The sequence below is a fragment of the Hordeum vulgare genome, chromosome 6H (assembly GCF_904849725.1).
Source record: "Hordeum vulgare subsp. vulgare chromosome 6H, MorexV3_pseudomolecules_assembly, whole genome shotgun sequence".
Lineage (NCBI taxonomy): Eukaryota > Viridiplantae > Streptophyta > Magnoliopsida > Poales > Poaceae > Hordeum > Hordeum vulgare.
In genome coordinates this window covers 475,170,492-475,192,912 of record NC_058523.1, presented here as the reverse complement: position 1 = coordinate 475,192,912, position 22,421 = coordinate 475,170,492, and the positions used below count along the sequence as shown (strand labels likewise).

Genomic DNA, 22,421 nt, shown 5'->3' with positions numbered 1-22,421 from the left:
CTCTCCATCACACGGAGTGACAAATCCCAGTCTCGATCCATACTAACTCAACGAACACCTTCGGAGATACCTGTAGAGTATCTTTATTGTCACCCAGTTACGTTGCGACGTTTGATACACACAAAGCATTCCTCCGGTGTCAGTGAGTTATATGATCTCATGGTCATAGGAACAAATACTTGACACGCAGAAAACAGTAGCAACAAAATGACACGATCAACATGCTACGTCTATTAGTTCGGGTCCAGTCCATCATGTGATTCTCCTAATGACGTGATCCAGTTATCAAGCAACAACACCTTGTATATAATCAGAAGACCCTGACTATCTTTGATCAACTGGCTAGCCAACTAGAGGCTTGCTAGGGACAGTGTTTTGACTATGTATCCACACATGTATATAAGTCTTCATTCAATACAATTATAGCATGGATAATAAACGATTATCTTGATACAGGAATTATAATAACAACTATATTTATTATTGCCTCTAGGGCATAATTCCAACAAGTGCTAGGGAAGGACTTTTGTTGTCGTAGTAGAAGAATTTCTGGCACCGTTGCCGGGGAGGAAGATCAAGTCAAGAACTCATCCAAGTAGGTGTCGCAAACTCATCTCTTGCATTTACTTTGTTTGCCAGTTGCCTCTCGTTTTCCTCTTCCCCACTTCACCAATTTGCCTTTTTGTTTGCCTTTTCGTTCGCCCTTTTTCTCGCCTGCTCTTAGTTTTCTCGTGTGCTTGCTTGCTTGCTGAAGTCACCATGAACGAAAACAAAAAACTTTGTGACTTCTCGAATACTAATAATAATGATTTTATTAGTACTCCGATTGCACCCGCCACTAGTGCGGAGTCATACGAAATCAATGCCGCTTTGCTGAATCTTGTTATGAAAGAGCAATTCTCTGGCCTTCCTAGTGAAGATGCCGCATCCCATATCAATACCTTCATTGAGCTTTGCGATATGAAAAAGAAAAAAGATGTGGATAATGACGTGATTAAATTGAAGCTTTTTCCTTTCTCGTTGCGAGATCGCGCAAAAACTTGGTTTTCTTCTTTGCCCAAAAATAGTATCGATTCTTGGGATAAGTGCAAAGATGCTTATATATCCAAGTATTTTCCGCTGGCTAAGATCATCTCTCTCTGTAATGATATCATGAATTTCAAGCAACTTGATCATGAACATGTTGCACAAGCTTGGGAGAGAATGAAATTAATGATTTCAAATTATCCCGCTCATGGCTTGAGTCTTTGGATGATTATCCAAATCTTTTACGCTGGCTTGAATTTCTCTTCTAGAAATATCTTGGACTCCACCTCAGGTGGAACGTTCATGGAAATCACATTCGGAGAAGCCACAAAGCTCTTAGACAACATCATGACGAACTACTCTCAGTGGCACACTAAAAGGTCACCTACTAGTAAGAAGGTACACGCTATAGAAGAAATTAACTCGTAGAGTGCTAAGATGGATGACTTAATGAATTTGGTTGCTAGTAGAAGTGCTCCTTTGGATCCTAATGATATGCCCTTGTCTTCTTTGATTGAGAGTGGCAACGCTAGCTTGGACGTTAATTTTGTTGGTAGGAATAACTTTGGCAACAACAACGCTTTTAGAGGAAACTATGTTCCTAGGCCTTTTCCTAGTAACTCCTCTAATAACTTTGGCAACTCCTACAACAATACTCATGGAAATTACAATAGATTACCCTCTGATCTAGAGAGTAATATCAAATAGTTCATCAACTCTCAAAAGATTTTCAATGCGTCCATAGAGGAAAAACTACTCAAAATTGACGATTTGGCTAAGAGCGTTGATAGGATTTCTTGTGATGTTGATGCTTTGAAAGTTAGATGTGCTCCTCCCAAAATCAACATGGATGAAAATTTTAAATCTATGCGTGTTTCCATGATTGAGAGCCAAGAAATAATCGCCCAAATTTGTGCTAGACATGAATGGCTTAAAAAGGCGTGTTCTCGTGATGAGAATCACGAAGATCTTAAAGTGCTTGGTGTGACTCCCATTGAATCTTTGTTTTCTTGTGTCAAACCTAATGATTATGGGGCTGGATATGAATCCACTTTGGTTGAAAAGTGACCCAAGGATTCAGAGTCCATCTATCTTGATGCTAAAAGCATTAAAAGTGGAGTAGAAGACGTTAAAATTTTGAGTAGTAATGAAATTACTACTGTGGATTTCAAGGAATTCAATTATGATAGTTTCTCCTTGATTGAATGCATTTCTTTGATGCAATCCATGTTGAACTCTCCACACGCTTATAGCCAAAACAAAGCCTTTACCGATCATATCGTCGAAGCTATGATAAAAGCTCTTCAAGAGAAACTTGAATTGGAAGTATATATCCCTAGAAAGCTTCATGATGAGTGGGAACCTACCATCAAAATCAAAATCAAAAACTATGAGTGCAATGCTTTGTGTGATTTGGGTGCTAGTGTTTCTGCGATTCCAAAGTCTTTATGTGATATTCTGGGTTTTAATGAGATTGAAGAGTGTTCTCTTTATTTGCATCTTGCTGATTTTACTATCAGGAACACTACCAGAAATATGCTCATACATGACATTATTTAAGATGTCCTTGATGAATTCGTCATAAATCTATGACGATTTCATTCGAGATTGTCGTAAACCGTTTGAGGGGATCAAATCTACATATAAATTACGACGATGTGAGTCAAAAACGTCGTAACCGCATAAGATGAGATCGTCATAACTTTTACGATGATTATAAAAATGTCATAACATGTTCTAACTATGTTGACATGTCACTCGTGGGTCCATTCTATCCCACATCATCCACGTATTGAACTGTTTTTTTATACCACTTTTCTGTTGGGCTATTTTTTTCAACTTACTTTTATATTAGGCTGGTATTTTATCCTCCATGCTTGCTAATGGGCTGGTTTGTGATCTGTTAAACAGGCCTACATTTTAAGATTGTAATATTTTGCATAAAAACTAGGGGACTGCTACGCATCTACCGATGGATTTGTAGAAACCATCCACCACCTTTTTAACCGTCCGATGCATATGTGTGCACCGTTCGATCACCAGCTCGGTCGCATCTGTCCACCACACAAAATCCTGAAACAACGCTTCAGTTGCGGAAACAATCACGATGCTACATCATCCGGCTGACGGGTTAAAAAATGACTCACGAGGCTTTTGAAACAGAGACGAAATTGCAGAAACTTGTCATTACGCCCTACTTGTACTATGCGATCGTAGAAATCGACCGGCTGATGGGAAGAGTTTTCCTTGTTATATAATATTTTCCACACCAAAAGATCGTGTTGCGTAAAGATATGTAGAATTCTTTCTCTACAACAAAAGTCTGGTTGCATAAATATTTTGCAACTGAGTGTTTGTTATAGATTTTCTTTTCTGCTATAGTAGATAATTTTTTTGCAACAAAAAGTCAAATTGCAGATTTTTTTCCCAATTTTCTCTTTTTTGCAACACAAGTGTTGTTGCAGAAATAAGTTTTGCAACACATGTAATGTTTCAGGAAAAAAATAACGATGTTGCAATCTAGATTCTCACCGGCACCGCCCGCCATTGACTTCATAGTTGCGGCCGAGCGCACGAGACACATGTCGTGCGCACGAGGTGGCGGATGGAAAATGTCCGATCCGCCGGATGATTACCATCATTTCCCTAAAAACTATTAAAAAATAACTATCAAAACTTCCCTCCAATTCTTATCAAAAAGAAGGAAAATTTTCCTCCCAAAAATTTCCTGAAATTCCACGCGCCAAAACGGCACGCCGCGTGCGCGGCCAAAATTTTCGCCCAACCCCCGTGCCTTTTTCATTCATCGTTCGGTGAGAGGTGGGTCGTCTCCATGTCCAACTCATCTGGTTCCCTTTCCTCTCCCCACACCCCCCTCCATGTCCACGGCCCTGTTCCTCTTCTCCCCCGCCGGAGCTGCGCCCTCCCGCCCGCCCGCCGACCGCTCTCCGCCCCCTGCAGCTCCTCCACCATCCGAACCGCCCAGTCCTTCCTCTCTTCCCCGGGCGGCCCCGTCCCTGCCCTGCCTTCTCCTCGTCGCGCCGTTGTCAACTCGACGACCCCAGCTCGCCGCCATCCCCGAAGTCGACGGCCGGCAGCAGCGGCCCGGATCGAGGAACGAGGGCCCTCTCAGGTGAGATCCCCTCTCTCAAGTGTCGTGCCCCATGCCTCTGGTTAGCTCCCTAATTTGGACAACCCCGGGGTTTGATGTGTGTTGTGATTTATTTGGGGATGGATCTGGGATGATGGATGGTAGGGGGATCGGCCGTCCGACGACACGAGGGCAACTAGCTGCGACGCCCACGAGACGAATCAACCGCAGCTGGACTAGGGCCTAGGGCAACCGACGGTGGCGGCGCAGGAACAATTTTGTAGCCACTCAACAAAAATCAGCTGTGGTGCGGGGGCATCCATCAGCATCCATACGAGGGCTTCAAGCAACGGGTGCACGTGGGCATCAAGCAAGTGCGATGCCAGGAGATTAGGTGAGGTGAGTTCCCTTATCTCGGTCTACTGATTGTTTAAGTCATGGAATTGCTTAGAATCATGGTCTAGGTGACTATTTTAATCTTGAAATTACTCGAAAATTGTGAGTGTTGGGTTTGCTGGTTGCATTGAAGATTACATGTACTCTCGGTAACTCAATCTTAGCTTTACTTACTCATATTGAACATTGCCTACTCCAATTGTTCGCTAGATAATTTATTTGGTAAATACAGGAAACCAGGATCTTAGTTTTACTCATATTGAACATTCACTACTCGTCTACTCCCAATGTTCTCTTCTGATTTATTTCCTAAATAAAGTAAACCACACAAACTAGTTATATTGCAATTGTGCATATTTTTAGGATATTAGTATAGGAGAGTCTTTCTGAAACTTATTAATATAATCAAAGGAGCTTACATAAAATTAACTATATTCCACAGAACCAGTGAACACCAAAAAAGCCCAATCCACGATTAACCATTTCTGAATTCTTATTCTAGAACAGATGATGAGTATGCTCCTCTCTTTCTAGGTACCTTGCAAAACTATTTGCGTATTGCCACAAGCTGAATCCGCTTCTCCCAGTGCCACCTCGTAGCATATGGTTGTTGAATAAAGGTGGGCTCACATAGTCTCATGTAATCATGCCATCTATATTATGATATGTGCACTGCTCCCATTCGGATTATTCTATTGTGATGGTGAGAACACAAGGTGAAATTTTGTTGTTATTTAGTGAACATGTAAATAAGAAATGGAGGTTCTTTGCTTTGGCCCATTCTCCTCTTTTTCTTTTGTGTTCGGTTGTGTGAAAAGATACTTTTCCATATAATTTAGTAACCTGGAAGCCGTGCATTTCCAAACATCAGTGTTTTCTACACTATCTCACATAACACAAACTCTTAACTATCTAACATCATTTTTTTCTCTTTCTCTCTCATTTTACTGATGCGCATGGGTGTCATTATTAGATGACTTCATGTCATTCATCTAAGTACCAATTCGGTTGTTATGTTTTATTAGATATTTTCTCATGTTTTGTGATTTGGTTTCTTCACTCCCGGTATAGGAGATACATGTACTACAGAGGTTACGGTTTGTAGATTGCTATGTGGCATGTCAACTTTTAGGTTTCAGTGGCAAGTGCTCGCATGTCTTTATTCTTGCCCTGGTTATGGTGTAGATGCACCCAATAATGATTTTTGTTCTGTTCTAGTTAGTGTCTGAAATAGTTTTCTTTTTGGCGAGTTAAGTTTCTTCACCTACACTCATCATACCATTTTTGTTTGTCAAAGCTGATGTACTGACATGCTGCTTCAGTTTAAAAAACCTGAACATGTTGCTTTGGCCAAAGAAAAGGGTTGGTGTTGTTGTTAAAGCTAGTTAAAACTTGTACACACATTCCACCTTAATTATGTGCAAAAATCTGTCCCATTGCATCTTAACCAAATTTCTTACTGTAAAAAAACACTTGCAGGGAGTAGTTTGTATGAGCAGCTGCAATGCATAATCAAAGTTGTGAAAAACAAGGCTAGGAATGGAGGAGCTAGCAGCAGCCATGTACACCCAGGACAGCGGTTTGATATCCTTAGTCAGCCCGTACATTATCAAGTCCAGGCAACGGTATCCGGTCATCAACATTTGCTAATGCTCGCATTAAGCGTGGATGGCAAGATCTGTCCGCTGGATGGCACGGTGGATGTTGGATAGCAGGGTTCACCGCCGGCGTCGGAGCAGTTGGTGGGCGAGATGGACCCTAAAGATCCTAGGTGGATGCGAAGGTATGTCGATTTTCAGTGCTAAAAAATCTGGAAGTAGTGGCTGAAATCTGAACTGATCAGTATATATCTAATATTTTTTATGTGAGAATTCTCAATGTATCACTCCTAGCAGTTGATGAATAAACATTTTATCAAGTATTCCATCTTTGAAAATCAGTGGTTTCGTAAGCAGTCTGAATATTGATACATGCAGGAAAAGTGGTTTTGTAAACTGTGAGTGTGGTACGCAAAGCTAAAAGCAAAAGGAAGTATGTGAATCCTAGAAGGCGTGACATTGTGAGCACGTGCAGGCCCTCAATGTTGAATTCTGTAGCGAAAAAATGAAGAATAGGCTAAGTGTATCATGTTGCTAACATAAGCATATGCTGAACTCATCATATGTCCACCGATGCTTCACCCTTGGCTGCACCCATGTTAGTATATTTGGTCAGAATATTTTCTATGAGACGTATAGGTGTGTAGAACTACACACAAGTTAACGCTTGGTCCGTACATCAGTTTATTTGATGATTCCAGCTAAGTTTTTGTTAGTTTTATAGTCGTGCTTGATGAGTAGTGATTCTAATGTGTATGAAGACCACGGCGACCCATCCGCGGCCAAGCATTGCCGTCGCCACCTCAACCAGGCCAAGGAGCAGTGGGAGGCGCAGGGCGCCAAGAAGGTGATCAACTCGGAGCTCTGGCACGCCTGCGCTGGCCCGCTCGTCTGCCTGCCGCAGCGCGGGAGCCTCGTCTACTACTTTCCACAAGGCCACAGCGAGCAGGTCCCCATCTGCATCCTTCTACCGCACCAACATTCCTGCTCCGTTCATCTGGTTTAGATCACTTCACTTGACTTCATGCATGGATTGTTGAGGTTTTTCTTGATCTGGCAGGTCGCGACCACCACCAAGAAGACGCCCAACTCCCGCATCCCCAACTACCCGAGCCTGCCGTCGCAGCTGTTGTGCCAAGTCCACAACATCACCATGCATGTAAGCGCACACGGTTCATCTACAGATGGATTAGGAGTTAGTGGCCTTATGCATTAACATTATCCCTGATAAATGCTGGATTTCTTATTTGGGGTTTGCACAGGCTGACAAGGATACTAATGAGGTGTATGCATAGATGACGCTGCAACCAGTAAACTCTGTAAGTACTGTCAAGAAATGGAACTTGGTGAAAAAATTCAGTGCAAGCTGAGCTGAATTTTTCTACATTGTTCACTGAAAGTGTAATAAAACTGTCACCTGATTCAAAGATTCTGTGAATTTCAGGAAACCGACGTGTTCCCGATCCAGTCTCTCGGCAGCAATGCCAAGAGCAAGCACCCGGCCGAGTATTTCTGCAAGAACTTGACCGCGAGCGATACGAGCACGCACGGCGGTTTCTCGGTGCCGCGAAGAGCCACAGGGAAGCTGTTCCCACAGCTGGTATATATCAGAATCTTGTCCACATTTTCTTTTATCTACTTGGTTACTCTTCGTGAGTGCTTCAGCTCATACATATGTTATGTCCTTGGAACTTGTAGGATTACTCGATGCAGCCTCCTAACCAGGAGCTTATCGTGCAAGGTTTGCATCACAACATGTGGATATTTCGTCACATTTATCGTGGTAGGGTCGAATGCTGCTTGACTTGCTTCTAACTTTTTCTGTGTTCATTCAAGGGTACATAATTTTGGTGTCCTGGGTCCTGGTGCCCGCGTCGCTGTTAATCTTATTCTGAGATTCTTAGGAGCCAAAAATGAATATCATCAGTATCTTTGTTCAGTATCGGCACTTGCCAGATATAGTATTTGTTTGAGAAACACTACGCGATTGTGGTGTGTAATTTGCAGGCACAAAAATCTATATGAAACTTCAACAACCCGTCTATCTATATGATTCCAGGTTTAGGGACGCAGTAGTTCAGTTTAGACATCCAATAGCTGTTAGGAGTGCCGACATACATGGTTTACGATGTTACTGGTGGTCAGAATTCCAATTTATTATCAGTAATGCAGAGCTGAAAATGATGTGCTATGTACATATAAGTATATAACTACCTGTTTAGGTCCAGTTTGGACTGTTAATATATTTGTGTAGAGCAATCTGAGTTCCAGTCTATTGCCTTACTGTCCTATAGCATTGCCATGTTGAACTCGGGAGGTACAAAATATGTACATGCTTCTCTAAGTATTCTGTAATTTGTCATGTCATTGAAAACTACTTAGTCTTCCATCATTTATTCTTAACTTGAGTCCATCTTTTTGTTCCACCAGTGTTTCTTCCAATATTGGATAGTTTTATGATATCTGACATGTATTCTTGCTATTATACTGTGGCAAATGTGCCATAAAAATGGTGTCATCCATTGGGAACTTAAACTAGAGAACTTCTTACATTCAAATAAGAAGATAAGTTCACCTCTACACACAATTGATTTTGGACTACCTGTGTTATTCACGACTAGCCTTCTCAAGAACATACTGTATTTAGCTAAATATAGTTAGTAACTAGTTCATGATTTAGGAAACTACTGTATTTGGCCAAGTACTAGTTAATGACTAGTTTGTGTTTTAATTGTCTGTTACAATTCTGATTACCATGCGAGCTTTATTAGATTCACAAAAATTGGTTGAAATCCACCTTATTAGGCAAGTATGTTTCCTGAACCTGAGGTGTGTAATTTGACGGAGTAACCTGTATATTGGCATCTTCGTATTAAATAGTTGCTTACTGTCAGGTGACTGAACATTGGGGGCATCACTTTATGAGCAGCCACAAGTCTACCTATCAGTTCATAGTGCAGACACATTCCAGATACTACTTTGCAGGTCCATTCTTTCCATTCATCCATTGTTTCTTGTAGCTCCAGGCATAGCAAACAGCAATGCAAGCTTACAAAGTCTTAAATATTTTGATTGAAAACTGCAAAAAATTCTTAAATGACCGTTGAAAAAATAAATAATTTGCCCCACCAACTGCCAACATTGCTAGTCACCTGTAGTGGTGAAAAGGAACAGCAGAATCCCATATATGTAGCATTTTAAAGTTTTTAATTAATTTGTGTTATATGAGTTGGTCCCCATAATTTATTCCATTCTGTTGATTTCTTCGTCGTATTGTAGCCTAACAACATTTTGGAACATGCGATTGATTTCAACTACAATTACTAGAAAAATACTTGCGTCATTTTATCTGAAAATAAACCCACGTTATATGGAGAAACTGAACATTCTAATGAACAAATTAATTCCAAACGTTGTAGAACAACAAGGTTTGCAATGTTGAACTATTTTCTGTTTCTCAAATACAAAATAACTTCTCATTTTGGTGCATACATGTATCCCCATTGTTATCTTTATGATGATGTTTGTCACTAATATAATGTATTTACAGATTTTTCGCAATCACTAGTATCACCGATAACTACGCATCGTTTTTGTTCTTCTATTTTTATTTGTGTACAGACTGCATACAACTTAACATATTGTCAGATGTGCTTTTCTTTTGTTTCTAATCATTCTATTTTATAACATTCAGATGATGGCCTTCATTCATGTTTCGTCGCGAGCACTATGACGAAGAAGTCAGAAGAAAGCAAGGCATGCATGATCTAGGCATGCATGCACACTCTCGGATCTCAAGATATTCTTTTAATGCTGAATTTTCTTGGAATTTGGATGTAGTGCTGATTTTGCTGAAAATTTGATGTATATTTGCATGCAAACAAAATTCAAATGTTGGGAGTTATGTACATATTCTTATAATACTATCCTAATTGGAAAATACGTTGGCATTGAATCTGGGCTGGTTTTATGTTGATGATATAAATTTTATTTGGTAAAAATAGGCATGGGCCAAATCTAGAATTGGTCGAAATGTCTATTGAACAAAATTTATTTGGGCTTTGAAAAGAGGAACTGAATCTATTGGCAGCAATTAAGGCTAAAATATAAATAGAAATGCGTAAAAAAGGTTGAGGCCCAAAAAAGAAATGGATAGTAAAAAGCTATGGTTTAGAAATTAAAAAGGCCGAATTGTTGGCCCAGGCCCGTGTAGGTAATCAAAGCATACGAAAAAAATTACACAATGGGCTATTTTAATGGGCTCGGCCCACGTAAAGCACCGAATTGGACCAGCCCATGTGATCAAATGGGTTGGGCTGATTTCAACCATGACGTTTAGATTTCGTCGTAATTTTGCCACGTAGGACTACCACGTAGGATTGGGTTTGATTGCCAACGACGATTTAGGATCGTCGTAAAGGTTACGACGACCCAGGAATCATCGTAAAAGTTACGACGATTTTGATCAAAACGTCGCTGCTGTTCATTTGTGACGCTCCGTTTTCGACGCTTGGTTTTTCGTCGTGAGATCGTCGTAAATTAAAAACCGTGATGATGTACCGACGAAAAAATAGCGTCGTGTATTAGCATATTCCTTGTAGTGGAAACCCATGGGAAGGATCAATGATGTTCTTATTATTGCAAATAGGAACTATGTACCTGTGGATTTCATTGTGCTTGACATTGATTGCAATCCTACATGCCCTATTATTCTTGGTAGACCTTTCCTAAGGACTATTGGTGCTATCATCGATATGAAGGAAGGGAATATTAGATTTCAATTTCCTTTAAGGAAGGGCATGGAACACTTTCCTAGAAAGAAAATAAGATTACCTTATGAATCTGTGATGAGGGCCACTTATGGTTTGAGCACCAAAGACAACGATACGTGATTCTATCGCTCCTATGCCTAGCTAAGGGCGTTAAACAATAGCGCTTGTTGGGAGGCAACCCAATGAAATTATCTTTTTCTTTCTGTTTTGTTGCGTCCGCACTTTCATAATTCTGTTGTGATTGTGTTTTTTGTGTTTCTTTTTGTGTTTGAGCCAAGCAAAACCTTTATGACTAGTCTTGGTAATGGTTGTTTGATCCTGCTGGAAAAAGACAGAAACTTTTCGCTCACGAGATGATTTTTTTTATTTTTATTCAGGAAGAGCTTTTGAGTTGATTCTTTTTGCTTCTGATTGATATGCTTTTTCCCCAGGCCGTAGTAATGTTTCAGATTTTTTGAGATACCAGAAGTATACGAAGTATACAGATTGCTACAGAGTGGTCTATTTTTGACAGATTCTGTTTTTGTTGAGTTGGTTGCTTGTTTTGATGAAACTATGGTTAGTATCGGGGGGTACTAGCCATGGAAAAGTGAGAATACAGTAGCCCATCATCAATATAGATGGAATTCAAGTTTGCTATAGTAACAATATATCCTGGGGACTACTCACACATCCAGGAGAAAGAGAGGTGAACCAGGCTTTAGCGTCATCCTTTAGAGAGAAAGGAAACAACTTAAGGATATAGTAGTGGCGCATCTTCTCCTCACTAGTGAAAAGGGTGCCTATATCGTGTAATTTGGTAAGATGGGCTACGACCGTCTCAGACTCATAACCGTGGAAAGGATCATATTCGACTAGAGAGATTATCTTAGGGTCGACAGAGAATTCATAATCCTTATCGGTGATAAACATAGGTGAAGTGGCAAACTTCGGGTCGTATTTCATCCTAGCTTTCAAAGATTTTTTCCTTCCACTTGAGAAGTAATTTCTCAGCGTCATAGGCATCCTTACACGCAAGAAAATCCTCAGCTATCGCTCCCTCCATAACATAACCCTCAGGTATATCAAGCAATTCTTATCTAGGAGAGCTAGATCTAGCAGGAGCAAAAGCAAGTTCTATCTCAATAGTATCGGCAGTTTCAGAAGCATCACGAGCGTTGGCAGTAACTCTAGCAATATGAGCATCAAGGAACACCCCTAGTGGAATATCAGGCAAAGTAGTATCTCTAGCAGTATCAAGCATAGCATCTCTAGCATCATCAGGCATAACATCTCTAGCAGTATCAGTCATAGTATCACGCATAGCATCATCAAAAGTATTAGGCATAGCATCTCTAGAAATATCATGCAAAGCAGTATCAGGCATAGCATCTCTAGCAGTATCAGGCAAAGCAGTATCACGCATAGTATCTCTAGCAGTAACATCATAAGCATCATCAAGCACAGGCGACATATCAAGATTTCTAGCACGAGGTGATGTCGCAAACTTACTCATAACTGAAGGTGAATCAAGTGCAGAGCTAGATGGCAGTTCCTTACCTCCCCTCCTAGTTGAGGGCAAGAGTTTGGATTTTGGATCCTTCATATTCTTCATAGTGATCAGCAGATATAAATCCCAAGTGACTCAGAGAATATAGCAATACCTCCCCGGCAACGGCGCCAGAAAAATGCTGACTCTGTGACAACAGACCTTCCCCTGCAACAGCACCAGAAGAATGCTGCTAGCACTCCCCCGCAACGAAACTAGAAGAATGTTGTTGACGGCCCACCAGCGCATGGGATCGAGGAAGTTTTCGAGGATAGAGTATTCAACCCAAATTTGTTGATACGCCAATAGGAGGTGAGAGGATACTCTCAAGTATTAGCAGATGAATGTGTCAGATTCAACCACACCTGAAAGATTAGTATCTGCAAGCAAAGTGTCAGCAGCAAAGTAGTATGATAACACCGGTGTCAGAAACGATCTGTTGACCGCACACTATTCCTAACGATTGTATCAATGGCACCAGAAGTTGCCCGTTGATGGAAATTGTCTGTTCCCGTCAACGACCAGCGAACCAAAATTGTAGCGGGTAGCAGCAGTGTAACGAGTAACGGCAGTGGCAAGGAACAGCAGTAGTGACAGCAGTAGCAAGTAGCAACAGTAGCAAGCGACAGTAGTAACAGCAGAGCAAGACAAGTAGCAGCAGCAGTGGGACAAACTCGTAGGCAATGGGTCAGTGATTTGTTTGGATGATATTAATCATGCAATAGTTATAACACGGAGAGATATGTGGCTAGCTCCCGTTCGTCAATGTGATGTAGGCATGCATTCCGTGTGTCGTCATACGTGCTTAGGGAAAAGAACTTGCATGACATCTATTGTCCATCCCTCCCGTGGCAGCGGGGTCCAAAAGGAAACTACGGGATATTACGGTTCTCCTTTTAATAAAGAACCGACCAACGCATTAGCACTTGGTGAACACATGAACTCCTCAAACTATGGTCATCACCGGGAGTGGTTCCGGTTATTGTCACTCTGGGGTTGCCAGATCATAACACATAGTAGGTAACTACAACTTGCAAGATCGGATTTAAACACACATATATTGGTGACAACATAATAATTTCAGATCTGAAATCATGGCACTCGGGCCCTAGTGACAAGCATTAAGCATGGCAAAGTAGTAGCAACATCAATCTCAGAACATAGTGGATACTAGGGATCAATCTCTGTCAAAACTAACTCGATTACATGATAGATCTCATCCTACTCATCACCGCCCAGCGATCCTACGAATAGATTACTCACGAACGATGAAGAGCTTCATGGAATTGGAGAGGGAAGAAGGTTGATGATGACTATGGCGACGATTTCCCCTCTCCGGAGCCCAAAACGGACTCTAGATCTGCCATCCAGATGAAGAACAGGACGTGGCGGCGCCTCCTAATCGTAAACGCGACGAAATCTTCTCTTTTTATTTTTTCTGGGACGAAAGTGAATTTATAGAGCTGAGATTGGGGGCGGCAGAGCCACGTGGGCCCCACAAGCTTGCTAGCCGCCACCAGGGGTGGCGGCTACAGGGCTTGTGGCCCACTGGCCCATCCCCTCCAGTGGATCTTTGCGTAGGTATTTTTCATATTTTCCAGAAATATTCTCCATAAATTTTCAGGACGTTCTGAGAACTTTCATTTCTGCACAAAAACAACACCAAGGCAATTCCGCTAAAAACAACGTCAGTCCAGGTTAGTTCCATTCAAATCATCCAAATTTGAGTCCAAACAAGGGCAAAAGAGTTTGGAAAAGTAGATACGATGGAGACGTATCAAGGCACAACTTCGTTATTGAGATACCACCTGATTGCCACATTGATCTCCAACAGAAATTCAGGCTTCGACTTGACAGGACTTCGATGGCTCATATGGCAGTCGCCTTGATCGACGAAGTGTATGCTGATATGAAGACAAAATTGCCAATGTCTCAACACAGACTTTGGGAGAGGACCCCACTTGACCCTATCAACATTCAATATGCAGCAAAAGATGCATACGTTTCATACGAGTTGTACCGCAAGATTCGAGTCATCTACTATGGCCAGCGTCAACTCACACCAGGTTGGGCACATTCTGATTCAGACGATTCAGACGAGTAGTGTTCACAACGGCGAACACTTTTATATCTATCTATGTTGGCTATTACTATGTACTGTTTGGACGAGTATTATTATGTACTGCTTGGACCAATTTATATATGTCTAGTTTTTGTTTGTGCCATTACAGTTTCCAAATTTGAATGGTTTAGCCATTTCTAACTTCATCTCCTACTTTTCATGATATCATGCATTTTGACCACATATATATACAAAAAGTCTAGAGTTCAAATAAGTTATAAAAAATAAAATCCCTTTTTTAACACATCTATTTTTGATTAAAACACTCATTTAAAATAACCTAAATCTACCAAATTAAATATTAAGATAAAAAACAGTAATATTAAATAACAGGAAATGAGTCACTCAAAAATCGATTTTTTTAGTAAAGTTATTCACAAAATAAAATAAATAAAGTGAAAAACGAAACAAAAAAAACTAGATTTTTTTTAAAATGCAACCTACTAGGCCACGACGGCGTGAATACGACTAGAAACCCAACCAAAGAGTTGGGCCACGATACAGACCCGCAAAAGGCCCAATACACCCACACGCAGAGACAAATTAGGCCCGGAAGCCTGCAGTTGAGATGAGCTCGAGAGGGTCAGCGCACCAGCGGTTATAAACAACTCCCAGGCTCTCTCGGCTAGCGAGGCGGGACTAAACATCCAACCACACCGCGGTTGTGGCAGGCACAGGCCCTTAGTCCCGGTTTGTGCCACCAACCGACACGAAATATGAACTTTCGTGTCGGTTGGTGGCACCCACCGGGACTAAAGGTCTCTTCTTCCTGCCCTAAAAACAAGACACGAAATACTCCCTTTAGTGCCGGTTTGAGGAAACAACCGGGGTGAAAGGTAAATTTCAATTTCTCGGTCATTTAGCTCAAAAAATCAGTAAATGCATGAAAAATAACAAATGAACTCAGAAAGTGTTGAAAATTGATGATGTGGCCTTGAATGGTGCATTTTGAACACATAAAAAGTCTTGAGTTCAAATAAATTCAAAAAAATGAAATCCCTTTTGTAACAGATGAGTTTTCGTAAGAAACCCTAATACTTCGAAAGCGAATTTACGATTTGTACACGAAGTGCATCCAGTTTTTGCCGCTACCCTCTCAACTTTTTAGCACATGCTATGTGGGTGAAATGATGATACCATGCCAACTTTCAACCTATTCACAGTTCATTTGTTCTGCTTTTCAATTTTTGGGCCATTTAGCTCAAAAAAATCATTAAATACATGAAAAATACCAAATGAACTCAGAAAGTGTTGAATTTTGATGATGAGGCCTTGAATGGTGCATTTTACACATACAAAAAGTCTTGAGTTCAAATAAGTTCAGAAAAATGAAATCCCTTTGTAACAGATGAATTTTCGTAAGTAACCCTGATACTTCGCAAGAGATTGTCCGATTTGTACGCGAAGTGCAACCAATTTTTGCCGCAACCCACTCAACTTTTTAGCACATGCTATTTCGGTGAAATGTTGATACCATGCCAACTTTCAACCTATTCAGAGTTCATTTGTAGCGCTTTTCAATTTGTGGTCCATTTAGCTAAAAAAAATTAGTAAATGCATGAAAAATACCAAATGAACTCAGAAAGTGTTGAAAATTGATGATGTGTCCTTGAATGGTGCGTTTTGAACACACAAAAATTCTTGAGTTCAAATAAGCTAAAAAATGAAATCCCTTTTGTAACAGATGCGTTTCCGTAAGAAACCCTGATACTTTCAAGAGATTGCCCGATTTGTAGACAAAGTGCATCCAGTTTTTGCTGCAACTGTCTCAACTTTTTAGCACATGCTATGTGGGTGAAATGATGATACGATGCCAACTTTCAACCTATTCAGAGTTCATTTGTAGTGCTTTTCAATTTCTAGGCCATTTAGCTCAAAAAAATTAGTAAATGCATGAAAAATACCAAATGAACTCAGAAAGTGTTAAAATTGATGATGTGGACTTGAATGGTGCATTTTTAACACATAAAAGTTCTTGAGTTCAAATAAGTTCAAAAAAATGAAATCCCTTTTCTAACTGATAAGTTTTTGTAAAAACCGTGATACTTCGAAAGAGATTGTCCGATTTGTACGCGAAGTGCAACCAATTTTTGCCGCAACCCTCTCAACTTTTTAGCACATGCTATGTGGGTGAAATGATGATACCTTGCCAACTTTCAACCTATCCAGAGTTCATTTGTAGCGCTTTTTAATTTCTAGGCCATTTAGCTAAAAAATGAGTAAATGCATGAAAAATACAAAATGAATTCAGAAAGTGTTGAAAATTGATGATGTGGCCTTGAATGGTGAATTTTGAACACACAAAAAGTCTTGAGTTGAAATAAGTTTAAAAAATGAATTCCCTTTTGTAAAAGATGAGTTTTCGTCACAAACCCTCATACTTCGTAAGAGATTGTCCGATTTGCACACGAAGTGCATCTAGTTTTTTCCGCAACCCTCTCAACTTTTTAGCACATGCTATGTGGGTGAAATAATGATACCATGCCATCTTTCAACCTATTCAGAGTTCATTTGTAGTGCTTTTCAATTTCTGGGCCATTTAGCTCAAAAAAACAGTAAATGCATGAAAAATACCAAATAAACTCAGAAAGTGCTGAAAATTGATGATGTGGCCTTGAATTGTGCATTTTGAACACACAAAAAGTCTTGAGTTCAAATAAGTTCAAAAAAATGAAATCCCTTTCGTAGGAAACCGTGATACTTCGAAAGAGATTGTCCGATTTGTACACGAAGTGCATCCATTTTTTGCCGCAGCCCTCTCAACTTTTTAGCACAAGCTATGTGGGTGAAATGATGATACCATGCCAACTTTCAACCTATTCCGAGTTCATTTGTAGTGCTTTTCAATTTCTGGGCCATTTAGCTAAAAAATCAGTAAATGCATGAAAAATACCAAATGACCTCAGAAAGTGTTGAAATTGATGATATGGCCTTGAATGGTACATTTTGAACACACAAAAAGTCTTGAGTTCAAATAAGTTCAGAAAAATAAAATCTCTTTTATAAGACATGAGTTTTCGTAAGAAATTCTGATACTTTGAAAGAGATTGTCCGATTTGTACACGAAGTGCATCCAGTTTTTGTCGCAACCCTCTCAACTTTATAGCACATGATATGTGGGTGAAAGGATTATACCATGCCAACTTTCAACCTATTCAGAGTTTATTTGTAGTGCTTTTCAATTTCTGGGTAATTTAGGTCAAAAAAATCAGTAAATGCATGAAAAATACCAAAGGAACTCAGAAAGTGTTGAAAATTGATGATGTGGCCTTGAATGGTGCATTTTGAACACACAAAAAGTCTTGAGTTCAAATAAGTTCAAAAAAAATGAAATCCCTTTTGTAACACATATGTTTTTGATTAAAAGAGTCATTTAAAATAACCTATAACCTACCAAATTGAATATAATGATAAAACACAGTAATATTAAATAACATGAAAAAGAATCACTCAAAAATATATTTTTGAGTAAAATTATTCACAAAATAAAATAAATAAAGTAAAAAAACAAAACAAAAAAATATATTTTTTTTAAAATGCCACCTACTCGGTCACCACGGCCTGAATACGACTAGAAACCCAACGAGAGAGTAGGGCCAGGATTCAGGTCGAGTAGGCTAACATGAAGTGACAAATTAGGCCCGGAATTCTACAGTTGAGAGGAGCTCAAGAGGTTGTGCGCACCAGCGCTTATAAACCACTCCCGGGCTCTCTCGATTAGCGAGGTGGGACTAAACATCCAACCGCACCGAGACTGTGGCACGCACAAGCCTTTAGTCCCGGTTTGTGCCACCAACCGACATGAAATACGCCCTTTCCTGTCGGTTGTTGGCATCAACCGGGACTAAAGGTCTCTTCTTCCCACCCTTTGGGCTGCTAGAAATTGGCCTTTGGTTTGAGGCAGCAACCGGGACGAAAGGGGTGCATTCGACCCGGTTTGTGCCTCGAACCAGGACCACAGGTTTTCGCATATAGGCGGGAGTTGTCAAAAATTTCCCCAAACTCTCCCATTTTCCCCCGAGCCCGTCCTCCTCGTCGTCGCCACCGTCCCGAGCCCGTCGCCCTCCTCGTCGCCGCCGCCGCCCCGATCCAGTCCTCCTCCTCGTCGTCGCCGCCGCCCCGAGCCGTCGCTACTTGGTTGCATTGGATGCCAGGTTCTCCAATACCTGGCAGGTTCTTCAGGGATCTCACTCGAGCTATGATCATGTTATGGTTCCTTCTCTGTGGGTTTCCACCGCCCGTGCCTCAGTACAATGACAACTCTTTGGGTAATCAGTTGATGATGAACCGCGAGTGGAAGAGGTTATACGAGAGATGTATTCCATATTATATTCGATAAAATTCGATATGTATTAAGTTGATTGTTGGTTGTAACTGAAAGAAAACCTTTTCGCCTCTTAAGATCTATTGCATTATATATCATAACATACATCTATGAACTATTGAACATTTGGAAATGAAATATAAAAAAGTTTGTGCATGTTTAAAACATAGAAGTTCGTGTAATTCGGTTATTCATACAAGGAGCTGAAATATTTGCCGAAACTATGGATCAGAGAGACTTGGAACAAGACCAGTTATTGGGGGATATAATCCTCGGCAGAGGTGATATCTTGTCGTATCTCAACAATGAAATATTTCTGGAAGGATAGGATGACGACTCGGGTGATCGAACAATGGAGGAGGAAGGACATGATCATGATGGCTCCGTTTACCGAATGCCGGAGGAAGAAGGAGACCATGATGACCACTTCGGTCACCGAACAGAGGACGGAGCTGTTGCAAAGTCTGATGAGGTATATATATTAATTAAGCCCGAAGGTATGTACATATATTAACTCTTCTTTCTTATTTTATAGCCCTCCGGATCGAGCCAAACTTCGGTAAAGAGACGAGGCCTGAAGAGAATGTTGCGCACGGATGAAAAGTTCACGATCACAACACTCGCGGATGATGGCCTACCGATTGAACCCAAGCGTACCAAGGATGCATTTTCTGCTTAGTGCGGAGCTATTGTTAGGGACAACACCCCTATCAACATCAAGCAATGGAATAAGCCTATGGGCGACGACGTCCCTGAAGGTGATTATGTCACCGATAGGCAGAAAGATGATCTTTGGACCGCGCTGAAGGCAAATTTCACCATACCGGCAGAGGAGGATCCAAATAAGCCAGTTATAAAGCCATTGGTCAAGGCGTTTTCTCTTAAGAAGATGGCACATCTATTCAGAAAGTGGAAGAATGATTTGAAATCAATGTTTGTCGACAAAGGGAAGACTCCAGAATTCGTCGGCCGATTTGAGAAGAGAAGAGATAACTGGCCCGCATTTGTGGCCTACAAGACATCGGACAAGAGTAAGAAAATGTGAGAGACAAACAAGAACAATGCCGCAAAGAAGCAGTATCACCATCACACGGGGTTAGGTGGCTACTAAGTTGTGTGAATTCTCAAATACTAATAACAATGATTTTATTAGTACTCCTATACCACCTGCCACTAGTGCGGATGCGTTTGATGTTAATGTTGTATTGCTGAATCTTGTCATGAAAGAGCAATTTTCGGGAAATCCTAATGAGGATCCCGCTTCACATCTCATTACCTTTGTTGAACTTTGTGACATGCAAAATAAAAAGGACATGGCTAATGATAATGTGAAATGGAAATTGTTTCCTTTTCACTAAGGGAGAAAGCTAAAGCTTTGTTTTCATCTTTACCACGTAATAGTATTGGAACATGGGATAAGTGTAAAGATGCTTTTATTGCCGAGTATTTTCCTCCTGCTAAAAGCATCTCCCTTAGAAATAATGAATTTTAAACAGCAATATCATTAAAATGTTTCACAAGCTTGGGAGAGGATGAAATTGATGATAATAAATTGTCCAATGCATGGCTTAAACTTGTGGATGATTATCCAAAATTTCTATGCTGGACTAAACTTTGTGCCTAGAAATCTAATAGATTCTGCCACAGGTGGTACCTTCATGGAGGTAACCTTAGGAGAGTCCACCAAACTTCTGGACAACATCATGGCAAAATATTCTCAATGGCATAACGAAAGAGCTCCAACTAGTAAGAAGGTAAATTCTGTTGAGGAAATCACTACCTTGAGTGAAAAAGTGGATGCTCTTATGAACTTGGCTGCTAATAAAAATACTCTTGTTGATCCTAATGATATTCCCTTGTCTACCTTTATTGAAAAAATAATGATGCTATTGATGTGAACTTTGTCTTGCGAAATAATTTCAACCAAAATGCTTATATGGGTAATTTGAATTCTAGGCCATATCTCAGTGATAATCCTAATGGTTGTGGAAATTCTTATGGAAATTCCTATACAAATTCTAATAGGATACTCTCTGATCTTGAGAACACAATAAAGGAATTCATTAATTCTCAAAAAGTTTTTAATACTATGGTAGAAGAAAAATTGCATATTGTTGATACTTTGGCTAAAAACATGGATAGGATTGCTCTTGATGTAGAAGCTCTTAAAAAAGTTTCCTCCTAAGCATCATTTAATGATACCATGAAATATATCCAAGTTTTTTTTAAATTAAAGTATGCAGAGGATTGCTAAGTTGAAAGCTAAGTGGGAATTCTTAGAAAAAGCCCTTCCACCCGGTTTTTACCGAATTCATGATGAAGATCTTAAAATGATTGGTACTTATCCTATTGAATATTTGTTTATTTACATGAATGTTAATGATAAAGGGACTGGATATGAGTCAACTCTAGTAAAGGAGTGCCCCGTTTGCTTGGAGGGTGATGATTTTAGTGCTAAAACTAAAAAAGTAGGTTTGGAGAGGTCAAAACTTTAACTAGTGATGTGCATAGTATTTTGGATTACAAGGACTTTAATTATGATAATTTCTCTTTAGTAGAATGTATTTCCTTTCTCCAATCCATTATTAGCTCACCCAATGCTTATGAAGAAAAGAAAGCTTTTACTCAACATATAGTGGAAGCTATGGTGAAAGCTTATGATGAGAAACTTGAGTTTAAAGTTTCTATTCCTAGAAAGTTGCATGATGAGTGGGAACCTACTATAAAAATTAAGATAAATAAATTTGAATGAAATTATTTGTGTGAGCTTGGTGCCAGTGTTTCAACTATACCTAAAACTTTTTGTGATGTGCTTGGTCTCACTAATATTGAAGAATGTTCCCTAAACTTGCATCTTGCGGATTCTACCATCAAGAAGCCGTTGGGTAGAATAAATTATGTTCTTGTAATTGCAAATAAAAATTATGTGCCTATAAATTTTAGTGTGCTTGATATTGATTGCAACCCTACGTGTCCCATTATACTTGGAAGACCCTTCCTACGAACTATAGGTGCAATCATTAACATGAAAGAGGGAAATATAAGGTTCCAATTTCCATTAAAGAAAGTAATAGGACACTTTCCTAGTAAGAAAACTAGGCCATCATATTAATCAATCATGAGAGCCACTTATGGGTTGAGTGTTAAACATGACAACACTTGAAACTATGCAATATGCCTAGTTAGGGGCGTAAAACAATATCGCTTGTTGGGAGGTAACCCAATAGTTATATTTATTTTTTCTTTTTATTTCTGTTAGTTTGTGATAGCACGCTTATTTACTATGTAATGATTGTGTTTCTATGTTTAGTTAGTGTTTGTGCCAAGTAAAGCCTTTGGGATGATTTGCATGATGAGTAGAATTGATATGGTGCAAAAACAGAAACTTTGACGTCGAGTGCAAAATTTCTCTCATTTTACTGGAACGTCTTTTTAATTAGAATTATTTACGCGGTATTCATTTATAAATTACTTAGGTCTTACTGGGTTTTCAGAAATTTTGGATTTTCATATGTATATGTTCATTATAGATTACTACAGACTGTTTTATTTCAATCAGATTTT

General features: G+C 39.9%; 1 pseudogene; it reads left to right on the top strand.

Moving 5' to 3' along the window:
* The first annotated feature begins 3,905 nt into the window (after positions 1–3,905).
* Positions 3,906–7,926, top strand: LOC123405626 (annotated as a pseudogene).
* Positions 7,927–22,421: the final 14,495 nt, after the last annotated feature.